This window comes from Agelaius phoeniceus, chromosome 27 (assembly GCF_051311805.1).
Source record: "Agelaius phoeniceus isolate bAgePho1 chromosome 27, bAgePho1.hap1, whole genome shotgun sequence".
Classification (NCBI taxonomy): domain Eukaryota; kingdom Metazoa; phylum Chordata; class Aves; order Passeriformes; family Icteridae; genus Agelaius; species Agelaius phoeniceus.
In genome coordinates, this window is record NC_135291.1 from 4,005,019 (window position 1) to 4,025,797 (window position 20,779).

Consider the following 20,779-nt stretch of genomic DNA (forward strand, 5'->3'; position numbering starts at 1 on the left):
TGCATGAGGGTCTATGAATATGCAACAGACTGATGGAATTAAAACCAGATTAATTAAGGGGTGTCCCCGGAAATAACTCGGAGGTCTCAGTGGCCATAAAAACCTTTGCTGGATGGTCCTTGTCTCCCATGACATCAGCCTGTTGCATATTCATAGACTTTTTGCATATCCATAAACTACTTTACATATTCCAGGAGCAAAATTGGCTTCATCCTGTTTGGGGGTCCTACCCCCCTTCCAGCTCAATTTGGGGTGTCCCATCCCCTTCTCAGCTCAATTTGGGGGTCCCACCCCCCTCTTTTCCCCTCTCTCCTTCCCCTTTCCAATCGTTCCCCCAGTCCCCTCCCCTGTGTTTGGTTTTGGGGGCTCCAGGCCCCTCCTGCTCCGTTTTGGGGTCCCGACCCCGTTTTGGATTAATTTGGGGCCCCCAGCCCATCCTCAGGGTCACCTTCCCCCGGTCCCCAAATTCCGCTCCTCGCAACTGATGAGTCATCAGCGAGACACGCTCTGATTGGCTGGAAATTACCCCGCGCAGTCTCTGATTATTGAACGCAGTGAGAGGCCTTGACTGTGCCTGGCAACTGATGAGTCAGAGTCGGGCCGGGCGCTGATTGGCTGAAAATCGCTGAGCGGGGCCAGTGCTCTGAGTTTCTGCCCAGCAACTGAATCGTCATCAGTACTGCGCGTTCTGATTGGTCGGGATCTGTTATGGCGTGGGGAGGGGAGGAACTGGGCTTACTTGGGGTTTCTTTGGGTTTATTTAGGGTTTGTTTGGGGTTTATTTATGGTTATTTATGGACTATTTGGGGTTTATCTTGGGTTTTACTTGCTTTATTTCTATTTATTTGGGGTTCTTTGGAATTATTTTGGGTTATTTGGGTTAATTTGGGCTTATTTGGAATTATTTGGGTTCTTGGGGTTTATGTTGGTGTATATGTTTGTTTTTTTTTAGGTGTACTTGAAATCATTTGGGGGTTTTTATGTTTAATTTGAGGGGCTTTTTTTTGTTTTATGGGGTTATTTGGATTTGTTTGGGGTTATTTGGCAGACTTTTAGGTATTGTTTGGGTTTTTTTAGGGTTATTTGGGGTTTATTTCGAGTGTTTCGGGGTTCTTTGGGTTATTTGGGGTCATGTGGCGTCAAAAAATCAGGGAATGTTTCTCCTTCAAAAAATGGGAATTTTTCCTTAATAATCTGAGAGGTTTTCCCCAGAAAACCGGGAATGTTCTCTTAAAAATCCCGGACTTTTCCCAGCCAATAGCGGACGCCCCGCCCCAAACCATCCAATCACCTCCCCTCAGGAACACCGGCCTCCCCATGCGCCAATCCAACCAATCACCGCACACCTCCCGTCAGATACGCCCGCCTCTGATGTGCCAAACCAACCAATCACCGCAGGTATCCCCTCAGCAATGCCCGCCTCTCTCGAGCTGAACTAACCAATCACCGCGCACCTCCCCTCAGCAAAGCCCGCCTCTCCCGCCCCTCTCCTGTCAATCACCACGCCCTCTACGAAAACAACCAATCACCGGGCGTCTTCATTGAAACTCCTGCCCTCCCCGCGCCGCTCCAGCCAATCAGAGCCGAGCCTGAAGCGGCGCCCCCTGACCCCGGGGCCAGGCATGGAGCAGGCGCCCCCCTTCCACCTCCTCCGCCCCCCGGGACCCCCTCGGGGACCCCCGGGAGCCACCCCGGGCTCGGGCGGGTCCTGCGGGAGGCGCTGGAGAGAGCGGGGGAGGCGCTGGGAGAGGACGGGGGGCTCCGGGAGCTGCTGAGGAGGTGCAGGAACAGGTGAGGGGTCCTGGAGGGATCGTAAGGGGAATTTGGGGAGGGGTCTTGAGGACGTTTGGGGGGATTTGGGGAGGGTCTGGGGGGAACTTGAGGGGGTTTTAGCGGGGTCTGGAGGTGCTGGGGGGGCTTTGGGGGGGAATTTGGGGAGGGTTCTTCGGGGGGTGTCACGATCCGTCCTAACAGACGGGTTTCGTGATGGTTCGTGGATTTGATCTCAGGGTGCAAAAAGAACCAACACGGTACAAGGGGGTTTGCAATGATAATCGAAACAAATGCACCTTTATTGAATGACCACTGCAAAATGTGAGAGAGGGATTAAGGGAGAGAAAAAGATAGAGGAAGAGAGAGACAAAAGAGAGAGAGAGAGAAAGAGGGGGATAGAGCTACCAAACATAGAGACGAAGTCCTTTGGTCCAGTCCAGTCGAGGATCCGCCTGTTATGTCGGGGAGATCTTGAAATCTCTGGCTAAGTCAGAGGTTTTTATTAGGATAACTATTGGAAATTGTGAGGGAGGGGGGAAACAGATACAATAAGGAATAGATGTAACAGGTAGTCCATGTTCTCAGCAGTAAACGAGAGCCATTGTCTTCTTGGTCCAGCGGTCACAACCTGCAGGCAAACATCTCGCTTTGGTCAGCTTGCCTCCCCCACACACCTGCCCCGGGCTGGGGGTTTCAGTGCCAGTCCTTGGAAGGAGCAGAGGGGCCTTTTCACATGGGGGTTTCATGTCTCGGTCTTTGATGGAGAGGCTCCTTACATCTCAGTCTGTCTCTCACGGTGGTTGTAAAACAGGTGAGGGTCTTCTGTGGGGGACCACCCAGAACTCAGGAGAATCCAGCCAGGCCGAGAGGTGGGACAGCTCCCAAGGCTGTTGTTGCAAAAAGGGCACGGTGCTTCCTTCTTCTTCTCATTGGGCTCAGTGTAGCATACAGCAAACAACACCTGTGAAAACAATAACCTAACATTGTGCTCTCAGGTCTCGAAGCCTTTGGCTTGTGTAACTTTCTCCTACAAAGCCCGAGATTTTCAGTGGTCCCCAATGACGACCGTGAGGCAGATGAGGGATATTTCAGACAGACTCTCACACGACCCCGTGACTCACAATTGTCTTGAAGGGATCGTCATCAGCAGGGCTCTGGAGTGTCGCTGATAGGTCTTCATGACTCGCTGTACGTTGGTAGTAGAACCCGGAAAAATAGGGACAGCATGACAGAGAGAGATAGAGAGAAAGGAGGAAAAGAAAGGATAGGAAGAAGAGGGAAAAAAAAAAGAGAGACAATAAACAAACATAATTAATATTGATCACAACAGTATCAATTTTATAACTATTTTCAAATGGTGAATTAATTAAAATAGTATTATTTTTATAACCATTCTCAAATGGTCAAAACAAATCACAAATATCAAAAGCAAAAGCAATAAACAAATCATAATATAAGCACTAACTTTAAAATGATTTTCTAAACCAATTCACTAAAAATCAAAAGTAATTCCCACAAAATCATAAATGGAAATTAGGATTATTCCAAAACACATATGCTTCATTCATAATTGCCTTGTGTCAAAGTCTTGGGGATGTTCACAGTGCATAGGACATCAGCCAAGTTGTGTGCATGAACTATAGACGTCAATCTTGTCAGCTGTTTCATGCTCCAATTCATAACGAATGGGACTGCTGATAAAATAAAACCAAACAGATTTGGTATCAAAAGGATAACAATGGGATGACACAGACTGCTCAGGACACCCGTGGCAGTAGGAGACCACCTAAAAGAGTATCCCACCCCCTGTGCTCGGCATCTTTCTCCACCCTTTCCATGACACGGGGTATCTGTCTCACATTGTGATGAACAGTCACCAGGGCTTTCTGTGCGTTTTTCTCAATCTTCTCAAGGATTTCAACTAAGTCTCGATGGAGCAGCAGTTGTCTTACCAAAGTGAGATCCATCCCAATAGGAGTAGGCATCAGTTTGTGAATCAGTGTGTAGTTGGATTGCAATGGGTAGTGAGAGGTAACTGGAGCTTCATAAGAGAAATCACATCCTGTAATCTTGGTAAAGTTACAAGCACAAAAATTTGAATAATTTTTAGTATCTACTACAACATTCTCTACAAATACAAAATCACAAGCAGGTCTGAAGCATGCACATCTATTGCCTATATATATAAGGACTGTTTCAGAAGTCTCATTAGGATGAATTTCAAAATGACAGATATTTTGCTCTGTGTCTAAACAAATGTCTTGAGCTATGATTGCATTGCTTTCACAGATGAGCCCTTGTTGTTCTCGGACAAGACAAGATTCTAAATTAACATTTTGCCATTTCTCACCCATTTGACGGGCCCATTCCCAATGCTCATAAGGATAGAGAACAGCTCCATCATGATTCAGCCCTAATGCAATCATAGGAAATATCAAATGCACTGAGGCATTACGTATGGTTAACACAAAAGCCATGGCTATGTTTGTAATGGGATTGTAAGTAAAATTCACCAGGTTCCACCAGGATTGGAATTCTCTTTCAAAATCAGTGGCACTGTCCCAAATTATTTTCCCAATTTCAGTAGGAAAAGTGCCTTCTTCACCTTCTCTTATCATTGAGGCAGCAACTGACTGCATCCACAATTGTGCCTGGATACAGCTGAGAGCCAAAGAAATGTTGTTTTGTGTAGCACCGAGTGCATCAATTACCAATTTGTGGTCATTTACATTTACCTTTTCCCAATTTGTCAAAATGTTTGATAGCAGCCACTGGTGTGTTCCTAAAGCCAATGACTGTAGTGGTTGTTGTAACTTGGTCAAATCTCTAGTTGTCGCAGCCAATTTTATTCATTAATACTTCTGAATCAATACTCTTTAGAATTCCCAATCCTGTTCCCACAACACCGGTTATGTCTCTTAGCGTCCGTCTTTTAAAAGAGTTCCGCTTTTGCAACCAGGTCATCCAACCCTCAAAGGAAGTTTGCAAAAAAGGTGAACAGGCCGGCTGAATTTCTGAGACATTACTTTGCATCAGCAATTTGACTTGTTTAAGAGAACCATGCTGGATTGAACAGTATTTGTTGTTGTCCTGTTTTCCTAATTATATCTGGTCCATTTTCAAAAATTCTTGGGCTAAGCATAAGCGGTAGTTGGGCTGGAGTGGTGGTGGTGTAAATTGTAACCAGTTGGGCTATAGCATTTACTATAAACTTAAAATGTAGGCCCTACAGGCCTACATTTTTTGGACCAAAGACAAACCACTTCTATGGTTTGTGCCAATGTAAAATTGTGTCAACAATCCTGTAAGCTTGGGTGCGTACAAACCTTTTCATGCTTATTTGTTTGATCTGTCAAAACACCGATTGAGGTTGCGTTACTAAGGGTAGTTCCGTTAATCATTCAGATCCTATACTAATTTTTTTCCCCACTATCCATTGAAGCTGCCAGGCTTTTTGGTTTTCCCATCCCTGCCTAGTGTATATCTGATTTTCATGCATAATGACAGTTGATAGGTTTAAATCCCTCACGTTTCCTGTGGATCTGGAAAAATGAACAAAAGCCTGGGACCAAGGCCATTCAGTATCAGGTTGACTAAGGGTGCTCTCAGTCCTTTCTACCCACTGGGGTGTGACTACTGTACTCAGTGTGGGCTTTGTTATAGCATTTATCTTAAGTTTGTAAACTAGGCCTTTTAAACTTTATGGATTTGTCAAGTTATTTTGCCAACGGCGGGTCACATAAGTTGGTTTGGCTAAAGTAAAATTATGCCAGCAGTCAGTTGATTAATTTCTACAATCCTTTGTAATTGCATTGTTGGTTCTGGGGCCTAAAGTGTAGTTACCAACGTACTCCTGCCAGCAGCACAGAGTGAGGGGAATTTGTTTGGTACACTCCCACTTTGTCGTAGGACACAGTTCTGTTGTAGGGATGTGCAAATAGTTTTTTCCATCTGGTTCTAAAAAATTTCCAGCACCTGCAATGGAGGTGGCTTTCTCATAGAGAGATCCTTCCACTTTTCTGCACGCTACCACAATCGACTCACCAATTGTTCCAGTTAGGGCTCTAGTCCAGTCCTTCTGATCCCATCCCCACTCACTTGGGTGATATATCTCAGAGTCATGCAGCACTATAGGCTCTAGGTTCAGGTGGCGACCCTTGGGATATGATCCTAGAACATTAGTGTGATGGATGGTAGCTTCAGACCACGACCACTCAGCAGGATTCTGTCCACGGAATTGTGGTAGGATGCAGAAAAGTATCACCAGTGTTATCATGGTTCAGATGATCCTCATGTCCCTCAGGGTTCTTCTGTAAAAGTAAACACAACAGAATCCTGCCACTAAGGGACAGAAAAAGTTAGAATGATGGAATTATCCAGTGTGTATTTATCCGATGCTCTCTCCCTAGAGCATCAGAGGCTACCCATGCATGTTTATTCAGAGGGGTTTTTAGCACTAGTGGTAGTTCCCCTACAGTAGGGAGGTCCACCAGAACAGGTTGTCCAGGGTAATATGCTGGAATCTTGAAATCAGCTGGTCTCCCTAGAGAGGCAATTATGCTTGGAGCTCTGGGGCAAAAACCAGTGATTTTGTTACACCCATTTACCCCCCCATCTGTCATTCACACTTTTCACAGCTTCCCATAACTGAACATCCCAATTTCCCTCCTCTGGTTTCAAAAGTCATTCCAAAAGACCATTGGTCCTTTCCACGATCCCGTTAGCCTGAGGGTAGTAAGGCGTATGAAAAGTCCATTTAATTCCTTCATTTTTTGCCTAATCCTGTACAATTCTAGCAGTGAATTGGGACCCATAATCAGATTGAATTTCCTGTGGTTTTGGGAAAATTCCAAACCATCCCTGCAATGCTTTAACAGTATTATCACCTGTAGGTCTTTTAAAAGCATTGGCCTGGACCATCCCAGATACAATTTCTCCTCCTACTAGCACAAAGTGTTTAACTCCTGACTTCTTAAAGGGGCCAATATAGTCTACCTGCCACGTGTCCCATAAGCCTTTACCCTTTCTGAAATGCAGAGGGTCATCTTCCAAAGGATGTCTCTCCAGTCTCCAGTCTGCAATTGCTCACAGGTTGATACGCATGTTTTACACCTTTCCTTGGTGACAGGCCAACGCTGGGCCAGAGCTTCCTTGTACAAATCTTTCACACCTGTGTGCTGTCTTTTTACATGCAGCTATTCTAATAGTTTGTGGGAACTCAGCACATCGCTCCCGATGTCCAGAGATGCCAGGAGAACCCTTGGGGGTCTCGGAAATCCTGGAATGTTGCCAAGAGTGCTTGGTGGCTTGATTTTGATCCATCCACAGAAGTGACAGCAGTTTGAGGACATGAGAATCACTTTAGAGTGAAGGGTGTAAAAGGGACACATTTATAGGGTGAAATATAAACTTTAAGGTTTTTGGTACAGGGAGGTTATGGAGACAAGATGGGGGGATCAGGGCGTGTCTCGTCCTTCTTCTTTCTTCTTCTTGTCTTCCATCTCCTGTGGTGATGTTGGCACTTGGGGATTGGTTTATGGTGAAGGTGTACTTGCTAATATGGGTGAAAAGTATTGGAAAATAAAAGTAAATATCATGTACGTAGATTTTAGTATAAAAAGACATGACTGCCCCGTGGGTGGTCACGAGTGCCCTTGGCTGCCTTGCAGATCAGACCTCTGTTGGGCAGACAGAAAATTTTGTAGATAAGAAACAATAAACAATCTGAAGATCGAAAAGCTGAAGAGCCCAGACTCGTCCTTTGAAGTGCGTGCCACCCAAGAACCACCCTACCCGTGTCCGGGCAGAGACAGAGAGCCGAACCCGACAATAGTTGATCCCAGTCCTCTGTAATTTGTTCTTTTTCAGGGGACTTAGTCTTGCTAAATCATCAGCTTTATTGTTCCACTCTCCTGCTGGATTTCCATCTGTCTGGTGAAAGGCTGCCCACCCCAACAAAGTTCCCTTGGCTTGTGATGTTGAAAATTTCTTGCCACTTTTCCTTTTGCCATACTGGAATTCTGTTACCTTCCTAATCATTTTGCTGCCAAAAAGGAAGCCACTCAGTACATCCTTTATACACAGCATAGGAGTCCGTGTAGATGCAGACAGGAGAGGTATTCTGTACCTCATGTTGGAAAGCACTCCAAACAGCTCTCAGCTCCCCAACCTGAGCACTGCCTTCTCCCTCGGTAATGATTCATTCACCAGAGGAAATGTGGAGGGCTGCTGCCCTGTATCTCCACACCTTCCCCTCCTGTTTAGCAGAGGCATCAGGGAACCAAGAATTTGCTGATCGTTTGGTGGAGAAAGGAGGGGATGTTTTAATTACAGAGGCAGGTTTGTCATGGCTGCTGCCCAAATTCTCAGTTTCTTGTAGCGCTAAATTTTTTACAGCTCCTTCTGTTATTGAGAAAATGTTACAGTAATGTTCAATCTGAGCATACCAGTTTGCAACTGAGGCCCTTTGGGCCACCCTGTCGGCGGGGGTGGGGTGGGGGGCCCCAGTAGTGACTGTCTTAATAACTTTGAAAGGGCCTCTCAAGACAACTGGTTGTTGTTGTGCAATTTTTCCCACTTCTATGAGAGCTAAGCTAACCACAAACAATCCTTTTTCCCAGGTAGTGTATCTTTTCTCAGCATCTTTGAAACCACAGGAATAGAAACCAACAGGCCTCCTCGGTGTTGCCACCACTTGGGGCGTGGTGTCCCGGGTCAAGGACGGCTCGGTGGCAGCACCTTTGCCACACAGACCAAGTACACGCACTCACCAATGTGGTGGATGGTGAAATGGTAACTATTTCTAACTGGTTTTTAATAAACAATGCTAACTTCTTTGAAATATAAGGTCCAAGATCAATAATAGGGCCCAATAAGGTAGAACCAAGGGCAATCAGTCATAAGGGCTGACTGAACCATGACTTAGGATATCTTTGCAGGACTTCCTCAGTTTTTTGGCTGATAGTTGTTAACACAGTTGACGATTTGAAATCATACATTTACCACAGCACCGAACTATCCTCCCAGAGTCTGTGACAGCTGACCTTAAAAGAAGAGTGATGTTGAGAACTCATATCTGGATTCACGTTTCTCCAAAACTCCCTTTGAACCTTTTGACGCAGAAAAACTCTGGGCTGATTGGCGATCATTCCATTCAAGTAGAGCTAGAACCTGGCCAGAGTTGGAACTCTACTTGATGGATACCACTTAAAACAAGACTTTCAAAAACATTTATGTGAACCATGACTGATAACATTTTTGTTGAGCTTTTTTCCCCCAGTCCTTCTCTGCGCCGGCCTCTCCTTTAGTTTGGTCCCTGAGTTTTTCACGACCCCGGTATGGTCTGCCATCGGGCTGCTTGATGATTCGTCACAGCCTTTAGGAAGCGGGGTATACGGGCCATGGGGGCGTCTGAGGATTCAGTCCTGCAAAACAAGCTTTACAAATTTCATTAGTTTTTGCCCTGAAGGTCCAGTTTTATCGACTTAAGTGGGCACCATTTAATTTTACTATTTTTCTTGACGGCTGTGTACCCTCGCCCTGTGAGTACCAGCCTCCAACCCATTTCCCATTCTCCTAACTAATTTTTAATCATGACTTGTGGGCCTTCCTCTAGTGCCCGGGTGGCCCAGTGCCTCTGGGCAGGACTTTTTGTTTCGTCTCCCCTAGGGAACTGATTTAAAGCCAGCAGGGCGGTTGCTAGGATGCGCGCTTGATCTTTTGGCCGGATGGAATTGGTAAAACCCTCTGTCAGGCTTCGACCTCGCCCCTTTGTCTTAGCATTGGGCCGCTCCCTCCCTCTAGGCTTGCCCTGCCTCCTGCTGGGGGAGGCCAGTGCCTTGTAATGAGATTTCCAACCCATGCTTCAAGTGGCATCAGCTCCCCCTCCGTGTCTTTTCCTTCCTTTTTGCCTGCGTGTGTCTGCGCTGTCCTGCAGACCTTCTCTGTCTCTGCCGATCACGCCCGTGTCCGCATCCCCCCCTTCTGGCGCCCACCACCCCGTGGCGCGTAAGGCGGAGGCCCTGCCCAGGCTCCCTCGGACTCTGAGTCAATGGCAGCGCCCCGCGCCTCCGAGTTAATGGCGGTGCCCCGTGCCTCCGAGTCAATGGCAGCGCCCCGCGCCTCCGAGTTAATGGCAGCACCCCATGCCTCTAAGTTAACGTCTGCACCTCGCGCTTCCTCTAGCAGCCCGTCCCAAATGACCGCTTTTTCCCCTCAGCCAGCATGCCTGAGCTTGGGAGCTGCGAAGAGCGTCCCCGCGGCTGTAAATCCCCACACTCGGCAGACTCACGATCACCCGCAGTCTGTGCGGCTGCCCCCACACCCTGCCGGGGCCCCGCCTGCACACAGTCCTGTGTGGTTTTCCACATTTCCTGCTCCTGCTGAACTTTTTGCAGAGCCTGCGTGACTCTGCCCCATAATTTAAGATTTCGCCCCGAGCCTGAGGACAAAGCCTCCTCTGCTAGGGCCCCGGTACAACTATCCCACACTTCGAGGTGGAAAATATCCACCAGCTGCCCAATAACCCCAATCCGCAGGAGCCTCAACACTACGAGGATAAAATCTCCTGGCTCGCAGTCTACGCCCCACTGCTATGAATTTTAAAAATGACCTTTGGGAGGTACTCCATTTTCTCCTTCGCCGGTCCTCGGCGCCAGACTTCCTCCTTTGCCGGTCCTAAGTGAGAGATTATTTTCTGCTGATGTTTCCCTACTACCTCTATTTCACACACACCCCCCCCCCCCCCAGAATGTCATCAATGTATTGATAAACAGCTACGTTGTCAGGTTTGGGTGTTTTTTCTAATTCCTGGGCTAAAGTAGGGTGGGCCAAAGTGGGGGAGTGTTTGTAGCCTTGGGGAAGCCTAGTGAAAGTGTATTGCTGTCCTTCCCATGTGAAGGCAAATAGGTCCATATCTTCTGGCTGTATGGGTATCATAAAAAAACATATCTTTGACATCTATAGTTGCCATGATTGAATGAGCTTTTTCTTGAATTGATGTCATTAATTCAGCCAAATTTGGGACTGCTGTTGTAAGACGGTCTGTGTTGGCATTAAGCCTGCAGAAGTCTACTGTCAGCCTCCACTTCTCATTGGGTTTCCAAACTGGCCACACTGGCAAGTTGAAAAGAGAATGGGTATTGACTATTACTCCTTGGTCTCACAAGTCCTGTATAACCAGTTGATGCCCTCTTTGGCACCAGAAGGTAGAGGGTATTGTTTTACATGAGTAATTTTGCTAGACAGTGAGGAGGATGCAGCTTGGAGCAGTCTAATGTTAAGACATGGCACACCAAATGACCACAGGAATCCCTCAGAATCTTCCCACTGCCTCCCAGCAATAACATCCATCCCTAATAAATTGTTTGGAATATCCCCAATTTTGACAACTAATTGATTCTCCTCTCCATGGAGCATGAGTTTTACTAAGGCCACATTCATAGATTCTGTAGTTCCTAGGGCATTTAAAGCACATCATTGTTTCTTTGTTGGAACAATTCTACACTTCTGGGCGTCCTTTTTGTTAGTGCAGAGATTTGTGCCCCAGTGTCAATCAGAAAGGTTACAAGTGCCTGTTTGAGGCCTGTGATAGCTGTGATCAATATATCTCCTGATTTATGTTTAGTGAGCATTCTCAGATACATCCATGCTCCAGTCCTTTGCTCACCTATAAGGGATGGAGAGCTAGTTTCTCTGGTTCTGTGTTTGCTTTGGCTCACATCCTAAATTCTGAGGGAGAGGCTGGGAGAGGGTTTCTTTTGGCTCACTGGCTGGATTCTGAGAAGGGAGGGGTGCACTGGGTTGAACTGATAAATTCGGTTTCTGATAGTGCCAATTAGTTATTATTTTCTGTAATTTATCAAGGGGCAAACCATCCATCACCTCTCTGGGGACCCCCCTTTTAACTTCCAACAACCACCAACGTTGGCAGTTAGAGATCTGTTTTCCCTTCCCTAAATTTTCACCGTGAGGAGCCGTGATAAACCAAACACCGTTTGTTTTTTCTGATTTCTCCTCCAGGGTTTTTACAGGTCCATATCATCTACTGTAATTAATCAAATCTACTGCAACCTCACTCCATGTCCAAATTTTACGGCTACTGGCAGGTGAATCAGATTGAGAAGCTGGGGGCTGTGAGGGGATGGAGTATGGAGTGAAACCAGGATCAGTAGATTCCAGTTTGGTCAGTGGGGTTACCAAGGAATCTATCTAGTCTCTCTATGGGACCCAAGGCCATTATGGTTTTCTGTAAAGTAATTGCTGTAGGTTTAGGAAGCCCTCAAATTAAAGGAGTCATAATTTCAGGCTTTACAGGTAATTGCATTGGTGACTGAAAACCAGGAATCAACCTTTTTCATGAATCATTTGCAGGCAGGTGGCTTTGTGGGCGCCTTCCAAAAGCTGGTCGGGGGTACTGACTATAGCTAAAGGGTCTCCCCTTTCCAAAGGATTAATTCCCCCGGCCCAGAAAGGCACACATTGTGTCAGGGACCACGTGTCACGCTTATCTCCTGTTGTTAGGAAAACTCCATGTCCCCAGTACCCACTGGCCTCCTGCTCAGTTAATTTAATTTGATCTCCACCAGTGAGGGACACTTGGAAGACATATTCTGTCTCCGATTCTTGTGGAAGGCACCCAAATTCTTTCTTCAGCTTAGTCAATTTGGTAGTTCTGAATGGTATTTGTTTAGTTGTGATATGTGGTTCAAAATCTTCATCATTCATATAATTATATTCTGTTTTAACCAAGGGTCTCAAATGAGGGCAGCAGTTTTCTCCACAGTTTTTTTACTGCTTCTAGTTCCTTATAGGGATAAATCTGTTTAATGTGAGGAGTTTCTTTTCCTCTGCCTGTGTTGAGGAATCAGCATTCAGTGAATTCTTAACATGTTCCTCTCTAAGGGCAGCTCGTAACAGATGGATCTCATTTCTTTCTTCATTTAATTGTTTTTTCCAAATTTCAACTAGGTTTTGAAGGGAGTCCATTATAGCTTTTTCCTCACTTCTTCACTTTAAGAGAGTTTTTATAGCTTCTGTGAGACAAGCTCCCAAAACGGAGCAGAGAATAGTTTTATTTTTACCCAGTTTAAATTTTGTTTCATGTTGTAAAGAACATACTCTATCAATAACATTTTTCAAATTAAATCAGTTACTTTGTGCCCATTCTTCTTCTCCGGGAGAAGGTTTGGCATTGTGTTTGGCTAGTAGAGCATAAAATTCAGCTTTAACTTTTGCGCTGAGGTTTTCTGTCATTTTGTGAAAGGACCAAAACCATGACAGGGAGGTGTAGACTTAAGGTACACAACCACACAGCGTCTGCTATGTTGCCTTCTTGGGAAGGCAGCGGCGACCTGGTTTCAGAGTTCAGCACGGTGATCCCCTCCCGGGACCTCTCGGGCCAGTAACGAACACTAACACCAATGTGGTGGACGGTTAAAGGCGATTTATTCTTCTGTCTCAAGGGGTTTTATGGACTAAGGGGTTTCTCTACGTCAGAAAGGGGTTTGGCTGTACTTTCTAGGGTTAGTATGGAGTGGAAAGTTGCTGGCATCTATAGGTTAGGGGGGCTACATGTTTGGCTACATTCCAAGGGTGATCCTTATCTCTGGGGAGAGGGGCAGAAGGAGTCCTGTAATTTTCCGTCACAGCCCGAAATCTTCCGAACGCCTGTCCCTTACCTACCACACTTCCCCCCCTCTTTCACAAATGAATGAGGTAGTCCTATACATAGGCACTGTAATGAGGTAGGAGGTTGAGCTCTGACTAGGGAAAAGGGTCTTGGGAAACCTGAGTAAGTTTCTGCCAGGCAAGTCTCTCGTGACTGGCATCAGTGCTCTGTCCATGGTGACCTGGCAGATAACAGGACTGTCCACTAGGTCCTGTGGAAGCACCCTCCATTGGAAACGGAGGTTAGGCCGATTACCGTTTGGAAACGCAACGGAAAAGGCGAAGTGTTCTCTGTCGTCCGGATGCAGGGGTATCGAGAAGAAACAGTCTTTGATGTCCAGCACTGCGCACGGCTGTCCTTCAGGGATAGCTGAATTCATGGGTAGCAGTGTCTGGACTGGACCCATGGGTCGAATCATCTTGTTCACTTCTCTCAGGTCGTGGACGAGACGATAACCCTCTCCGGACCTTTTGGGGATTACAAACACAGGGGTGTTCCATGGGCTGGTGGAGGGTTCTGTGTGACCCTTTTGCAGTTCGCGGTCGACCAGTTCCAGCAAAGCTGCCACTCGAGGCTCTGACAAAGGCCACTGCTCCCTCCAAACAGGATCTGATGATTTCCAAGTCAATTTGATCGGCAGCTGAGGGTGTACAGCAGTGGCCTTTATGATAAATTTGTAATCCTGACTCCTAGCATAGCAAGGACGTCCCTTCCTATTAGTGGCGGAGAGTTTTGCAAAATGTGGGGGTAAATCGCTACTGTCTGTTCTGGTCCCTTGTTCGTGTGAAGTGTTATAGCCACCAGCTGGGTGCTTTTCCACGCCCGGGTTTGTCCCCCCACCCCGTTCACTGGAGGGACTTCCTAAAACTGCCAATGCCTGGGCCAATGCGACTGGGGGAGAATCGTGCAGTCTGATCCCGTGTCTGCCCAAAACTGAAGCCCTACAATGTGGGGGTCCTGACTGCCATAGAGGCGGCATGTCCCCCATATCATCAGGGGTTCCTTCCGTATTTTCATGGCCAGGGCCACCCAGGGGTCCCGGTTTGGGGCGTCCCCTGCTGGTCCTGTAGCACTTGCGTGGCTTGTGGTGGTGGGGGGTGCGAGGGTACGGTTGGTGGTGCTGCATAGCCCTGCCATTGTATCGCTGGCGGGGGTGCAATACTGACTGCCTCGTGTGGGAGCATAGGGTATGAGGATCCCCTGCCCCACTGTGGGTTGGCATAGATGGGCCGTCTCGCATCCAGAGCGGGATGGGGCTGAATATGGCCCGCACGCCCCCTCCCTCTCCCGTTTCCCCGGGGCCGGGATCTACAGTCCCTAGCGAGGTGACCTCTCTTCCCACAGTTCCAGCAGATCCCTCTGGGGCGCTGCTGGGGCGGGGGTGCTGCTTGGGGAAGCTGTGCCGGCTGGGGACAGCTTGCCGCGACATGACCTGACTGTCCACATTTGAAGCAGGCCATCACACTGGTTAGGGTGTGGACGGCTGCTTGAAGTGGGGTCAGCTGCTCTTCCCTCACAACATGCTTAATCATGTCAGCCAGGCTGGCCCCGGCTGGCAGGGAACGCAATATATCTTTGGTTACGGTGTTACATTGCTGCCGAAGGCAGTCGGCTACCACCGGGCCTTTTGCGACAGCGGGTAAATTAGAAGAGTCCACCGCAGCCTGAAGGCGGTCGACAAATTGTGTAAAGCCTTCACTCTCCCCCTGTTTGATGGTCGACCATGGTGTCGGTCTGGCCACCACCCTGGATGCGGCGCGTATAGCTTCTCTGGCCGCCCGGGAAGTCGCCCTGACTTCCTCGATCCAAAGCTGCGCAGCTTGTTGCTGGGGCGTGGCTACTTCGTCATGCTTCCCCAACAACCTAGATAAACTCGACCCGTGGAGTGGCTGCCCTTCCCCCGCCGTCTGAGCGAGCATGGTTGCACATTGGTCCGTCCATTCCTGTTTAAATATTATCAAACCCGCCCCATCAAAAAGCATACGGCTTATTTGCACGATATCAAAAGGGAGTAAATCATCATTGCTAAAAAGACCATCCACGAGAGTGGAAACCACCCCTGAGTTAATTCCTTTTTCTGAGATAGCTTTTACTATTGTCTGAATATCTTTAGTATTAACGGGAGCATACGTTCTTTGCTGGTTCCCCTGGGGTCCTGTAATTCTCACCGGGAAGGCATACATGGACGCCGCGGGCGCCCATCCCGCACATTCGATTTTGATTTTACCCCAGTCGGTGAGTTCGTATTGGGGCTGGTTCCCGACTGTGTTAAAAGTTTTATTTGGTTTCGTCCGAAACCGCATTGATTCTGTTTTCTCTGCTTCCGAGTCGCTGCTGGACTCGGTCGGCTCCGCAGAGCGGTCTGGGGAGCTGTGGTTCCCTTCAGATTTGGAAGTCGACTGCCAATAAACTTCCGGTCTCCCCTGCCGTTTTGTCCGGCTACGGCCCCGCTCCTCCCCTCGGAGGCGGTGCCGCTCCCGCCCCCTGGGCTCGCCCTGCCTCCCGCAGGAAGGGATCTCTCCCATATATGGTGGCAGCAGTGGGCGCGGCTCCCGAGTGAGTGCCCGCCCTCTGTCGCACCCCCACGCGTGTCTGCTGGGATCCACAGCTCCCGGCCGGGCATGGGCTCAGCGCTGGTTTCACGCGCATGCGTGTCCGCGGCTGGCCGCGTTTCCGGGTTCTTCCCGCCGCGGGCCGATGGGCTCAACCCCCCTTCCCGGCCACCCGCGCCGTGTTCGAACGGGTAAGGCGGCGGATCCCCTCCGCCGCTCGCCCGCGCGCTTGCCTTCTCGATATTTCGGGCTTCTGCCGCCAATCCCTTCCAAAAGGACCGCGCGCGTCCCTCCGCCCCCTGCGCTAAGTCAGCCATCGGCAGGGAAGGGATGGCCGGGGGGCCCGCGGGCATTCCGGGGGGTTCCGGAGGGGGTTTGGGCCCCGGCGGGTCCCTTGAAAGGGTCAGGGGGTCCCCCGGGGGCTCTGGGGGTTCTGGGCTCGGGGAGGGATGGGATGCGCCCGGCCCCCCCGTCTCCCCACTTTCAATCGGGTCGCTATCGGGGGCGTTCGCGTTATCGCCCCCTCCCCCAGCTGTGGCATGATTAACAAACAGGAACGCGCAGCGTTCCACGTCTCCCGTTCTTCTAATGCTTTGTGTAGGGCTGCTTCTGCCTTCCCCCACGCTTTCAGACTTTTGCTGCTGCCCGTGGCTTTTGTGTCTTCTGCTAACGCGACAGTGCATTTCTGCCACACTTCAGAATGCAATATATCTATGGGTCGATCAATGACCCCGAGCTCGAGGAGTCTCGTTAAGGCGAGATTAAAATTCCTGAGCTCACATTTGATTCCCCATTGCATATGTATCGAACTTACGACCTTCGCTATCGCTTCCATACAAATCGCGGGTCCTGGGGCGTCCCCCTGCTCCGCCACAGTTGTTCCCGCCACTGTGGCCGCTGTCCCCTGGCCAGGAGTAACCCGTCGCTCGGACCTGCGTTGCTCCCGGGTTTTGGCACCACTATGTTGCCTTCTTGGGAAGGCAGCGGCGACCTGGTTTCGGAGTTCAGCACGGTGATCCCCTCCCGGGACCTCTCGGGCCAGTAACGGACGCTGACACCAATGTGGTGGACGGTTAAAGGCTTTTATTGAGGGGTCTCAGGGGCATTTATGGACTAAGGGGTTTCTCTACGTCAGAAAGGGGTTTGGCTATACTTTCTAGGGTTAGTATGGAGTGGAAAGTTACTGGCATCTATAGGTTAGGGGGGCTACATGTTTGGCTACATTCCAAGGGTGATCCTTATCTCTGGAGAGAGGGGCAGAAGGAGTCCTGTAATTTTCCGTCACAGCCCGAAATCTTCTGAACGCCTGTCCCTTACCTACCACATTGCTGTGTTTCCCTTGCTTCCCTGGGTGGGTGAAGAGACTAAATGTGCCTGGGAGGTTCTACTCAGTTACTTCAAGTAGTCCCTTCACTTCCCAGACAGTCCAGATTCACACATACACAAAAACAGTTTCCCTTTTTGCACTAAGAGATCTTTTGTAAAATTCTGAAGACAGAGCCCTCAATTGAGTATGGGGGTGCTTTTCACCTAGGCATGTGCAATTTGTGGGAAATTTGAGTCACTCCCTTTCCTTTTTAGACAACCGCTCACCCCTTTCAGGGTATCGGGCTCGGTGCGGCTGGAGAGAAACATCCTTCCCCTGTTACAGACTACACACAACCCTGCAAACCCCTCTGTCTGTCAGAATCCTGTCCATGACGCCAATTTAATGTCATGATCCACTCATACAAGTGGGGTTGTGATGGTTCATGAACTGATCTCAGAGTGCAAAAACAACAGAGAGGGGATTTCAGTCTTGATCAAAACAAATGCACCTTTTATTGAGTGCCCACAGCAGAAGCAATAGAAGGATTAGAAAGGAGATAAAGGATAGAGGGAGAGAGAAGAAGACAGGGGTGGGAATAGCTACCAACGGAGAGACAAAATCCTCATGGTCCAGCCAATAGATCCATCTTGTCACGTGGGGGAGAATCTCAAATTCTTTGCATAACTCAGGGGTTTCGTATAGTCATCCACCAAGGGGAGAACAGATAAAAGACAATGGAGAATAAGTCTATTGAAAATGAGTAAGACAGTCCATGTTCCAAAACAGGACAAATCAATCTCAGCGGTGAGTGAGACCCATTGTTTTCAGGATTGGTGTCTATGAGAAACCAGTCTTGGTGCAGCAAACACACCTGCAGGCAACACTTGGCAAACATCCCACTTCAGTCAGGCCAGTGCCCCTGTGTTAGAATTTTAAGGGTCTCAGTCTCAGTCCTTGGGAGGGGGCTTCCCTTACAGCGCTTGTGAGGCAGATGAGGGATCTTCTATGGGGGGATCACCAGAGTTACTCCAGAAAGTTCATCTGGCCAAGTGGTGAGGAAATTCATGGGCCATTGTGATGAGCAGGGATGGTGAAGCAGGTGTAAGTGTACAGAGCAAGCCGCTCCCTGTCAGCCCCTGCTCAAAGCAGTTGTAACGTGGGGGCACAGCAAGCACAGCTGCAAACAATCACTTGGCGAGCATCCACCCCAACCAGGCCAGAACTCCAGCCAGGGTCTTCAGGGTCTTCCTCTCTGTCCTTGTGACGGTCGTGAGGCAAATGAGGGAAACTTTGGACCGTCCCTTACAACAGTTTACTTTATCTCTTCCTCAACAATCCCCCCCTCTGGGAGATATCTTCTGTTATTGGGCCCTTGAGTGTCACTGCATGACTGATAACAATTTCATCATCTCATTGTGAGATGCTCCGGCCAGAGGGAGGAGCCAAGCATTCCTACCTGGATATAATTTGACATTGGGAAGAAGAGAGACAGCCTTTTCCCACTGGATTCCCAGAGGAGCAGCTTTCTTTTCCACTGCATTCCCAGAGGAAGTCCAGGCCCATCTACGCCACCACTGGACCTTGAGAGGAAAACTCCACCCTTCTACAGGATCACTGCTTCAACAGAACCCCACCTGTCACTGCAGGAGCACTGCAGCCTCCATTTAATAGGACTGCTACCACCACTGTGACCCACAGGGTGTCAGGTCATATTCTGACTCTGCCAGTGGGGTTTTTTTGTTTGTACTATTGCGTTTGTATTTTTAGTTTTCCTCGTAAATAACTGTTATTCTTATTCCCATATCTTTGCTCGAGAGCTTTTTATTTTCAAAATTATAATAATTCAGAGGGAGGGGGTTTACATTTTCCATTTCACAGGAAGCTCCTGCCTTCCTTAGCAGACACCTGTCTTCAAACCAAGACAGAATGCCATCCATATAATGTAGGATAATGGCATCTGGGAGAGTCCTTTGGATGGGAGATAGGACAAGGGCCATGTACCACTGGCATATATAGGGGAGTTTTTCTCACTTTGGGGGAGGACTCACCGGTGGTACCGCTTCAGAGGTGCCTGTCTGTTCAGGGAGGGGATGGAAAAGGTGAATATGGGAGCATCTTGAGGATGGAGGGGGATGTTGAAAAAGCAGTCTTTGATATCAACGACCACCAGTCTCGAGTCACAAGGAAGCAAGGACGGAGAAGGAAGGCTGCAAGGGACCCATGTCCTCAATGACCTTGTTAATTTTACAAAGGTCATGGAGGAGCGTCCACCTGTCCTTGCCAGGTGTTTTGAGAACAAAGACAGAGGAGTTCCAAGGGCTGTTGGAAGGTACAATGTGGCCCTTGGAGAGCTGCTCCTCCACTAGAAGCTCGAGGGTATGTAATTTCTCTGTTGAGAGGGGCCACTGATGCACCCACGGTGGGGTGTCAGTCTTCCAGGTGATGGTGGGGTGGTGCACTCTGCAGTGGCCCCAAATAGAAATCCCGGGACAGAGGTGGAATATCAAGTCAAGCTCCCCACTGGGACAACAGGTCCCTGGCCCACAGGGTGGTGGGTGCCCTGACTACAAATGGCCTGATGGTGGCAGTTTGGCCCTCCAGTCCCTCTGTTGTGATAATACGCTCGCTCCTCATGGAGATGGCAGCTCCTCCAATCGCTGAGGTGACTCCAGTGACAGGAGTCAGCTCCTGGTTCAGGGGCCATTGAGGTTGTGTAATGATAGTAACGTTGGCCCCTGTGTCCACCATCCCTTGTAGGTGGATGTCATTACCTTTATTCAACTGACTGCACTTTATAAGGGGCTTATCTTGGCCCATGATTTCAACCCAGAATGCCATTGGGTGCTCTGGGATATTGTCTATGCTTAATGGCAATAAAAAGGCTTGGGCGATCACAGTCTCTCTGTGCAGGAAGTGTGGTGGTTTTGTGCAGCAGAAAGTGACTGTGATTTCGTCACTTGGCCCAACAGTTTGCACTTCCACTATAATATGTATTTCATTTGGTCCATGAATACATTACCTATTACCAGCACATCCCTCAGGCCCTCTAGGGGTCCATATTTTCTGGTGGGAATACGATAGAAAGCAGAGTCATCAAATTGTATAGACAAAGCACTCACCAGTTGGTGTCACGTCCTGACCTGAACTTGCTGGAAAGCCTTGGTCACTCTGGTCTGTTGTTCGGAGTATGAAGAGCTCCGCGGGAATTTCCCACGTATTGGACCTCCAGAACAGTGGGGAGGGTACAGTGAAACAGCTTTCCATTTGCTGTCTTCACACGGGGCCACCCTGCAGTCTGTTGGAAGTTTTTTGGCTGATAATGCTGCTGGTGGTGGTGAGGTTACTGGTGATAACAAAACTGAGAACAGTTGTTAGAATGTCTGTTGCAATCCATACAGTGTGATGAATGGCACCCCTTTGGTGGCTGCTGGTCTTTAGGCATTTTGTATTCTGGACAGTCCTTCAAAAAAAGGCCCA

At 48.7% G+C, this 20,779-nt stretch overlaps 1 pseudogene; it reads right to left on the reverse strand.

Moving 5' to 3' along the window:
• Positions 1-11,457: 11,457 nt before the first annotated feature.
• Positions 11,458-15,966, reverse strand: LOC143695891 (uncharacterized; annotated as a pseudogene).
• Positions 15,967-20,779: the final 4,813 nt, after the last annotated feature.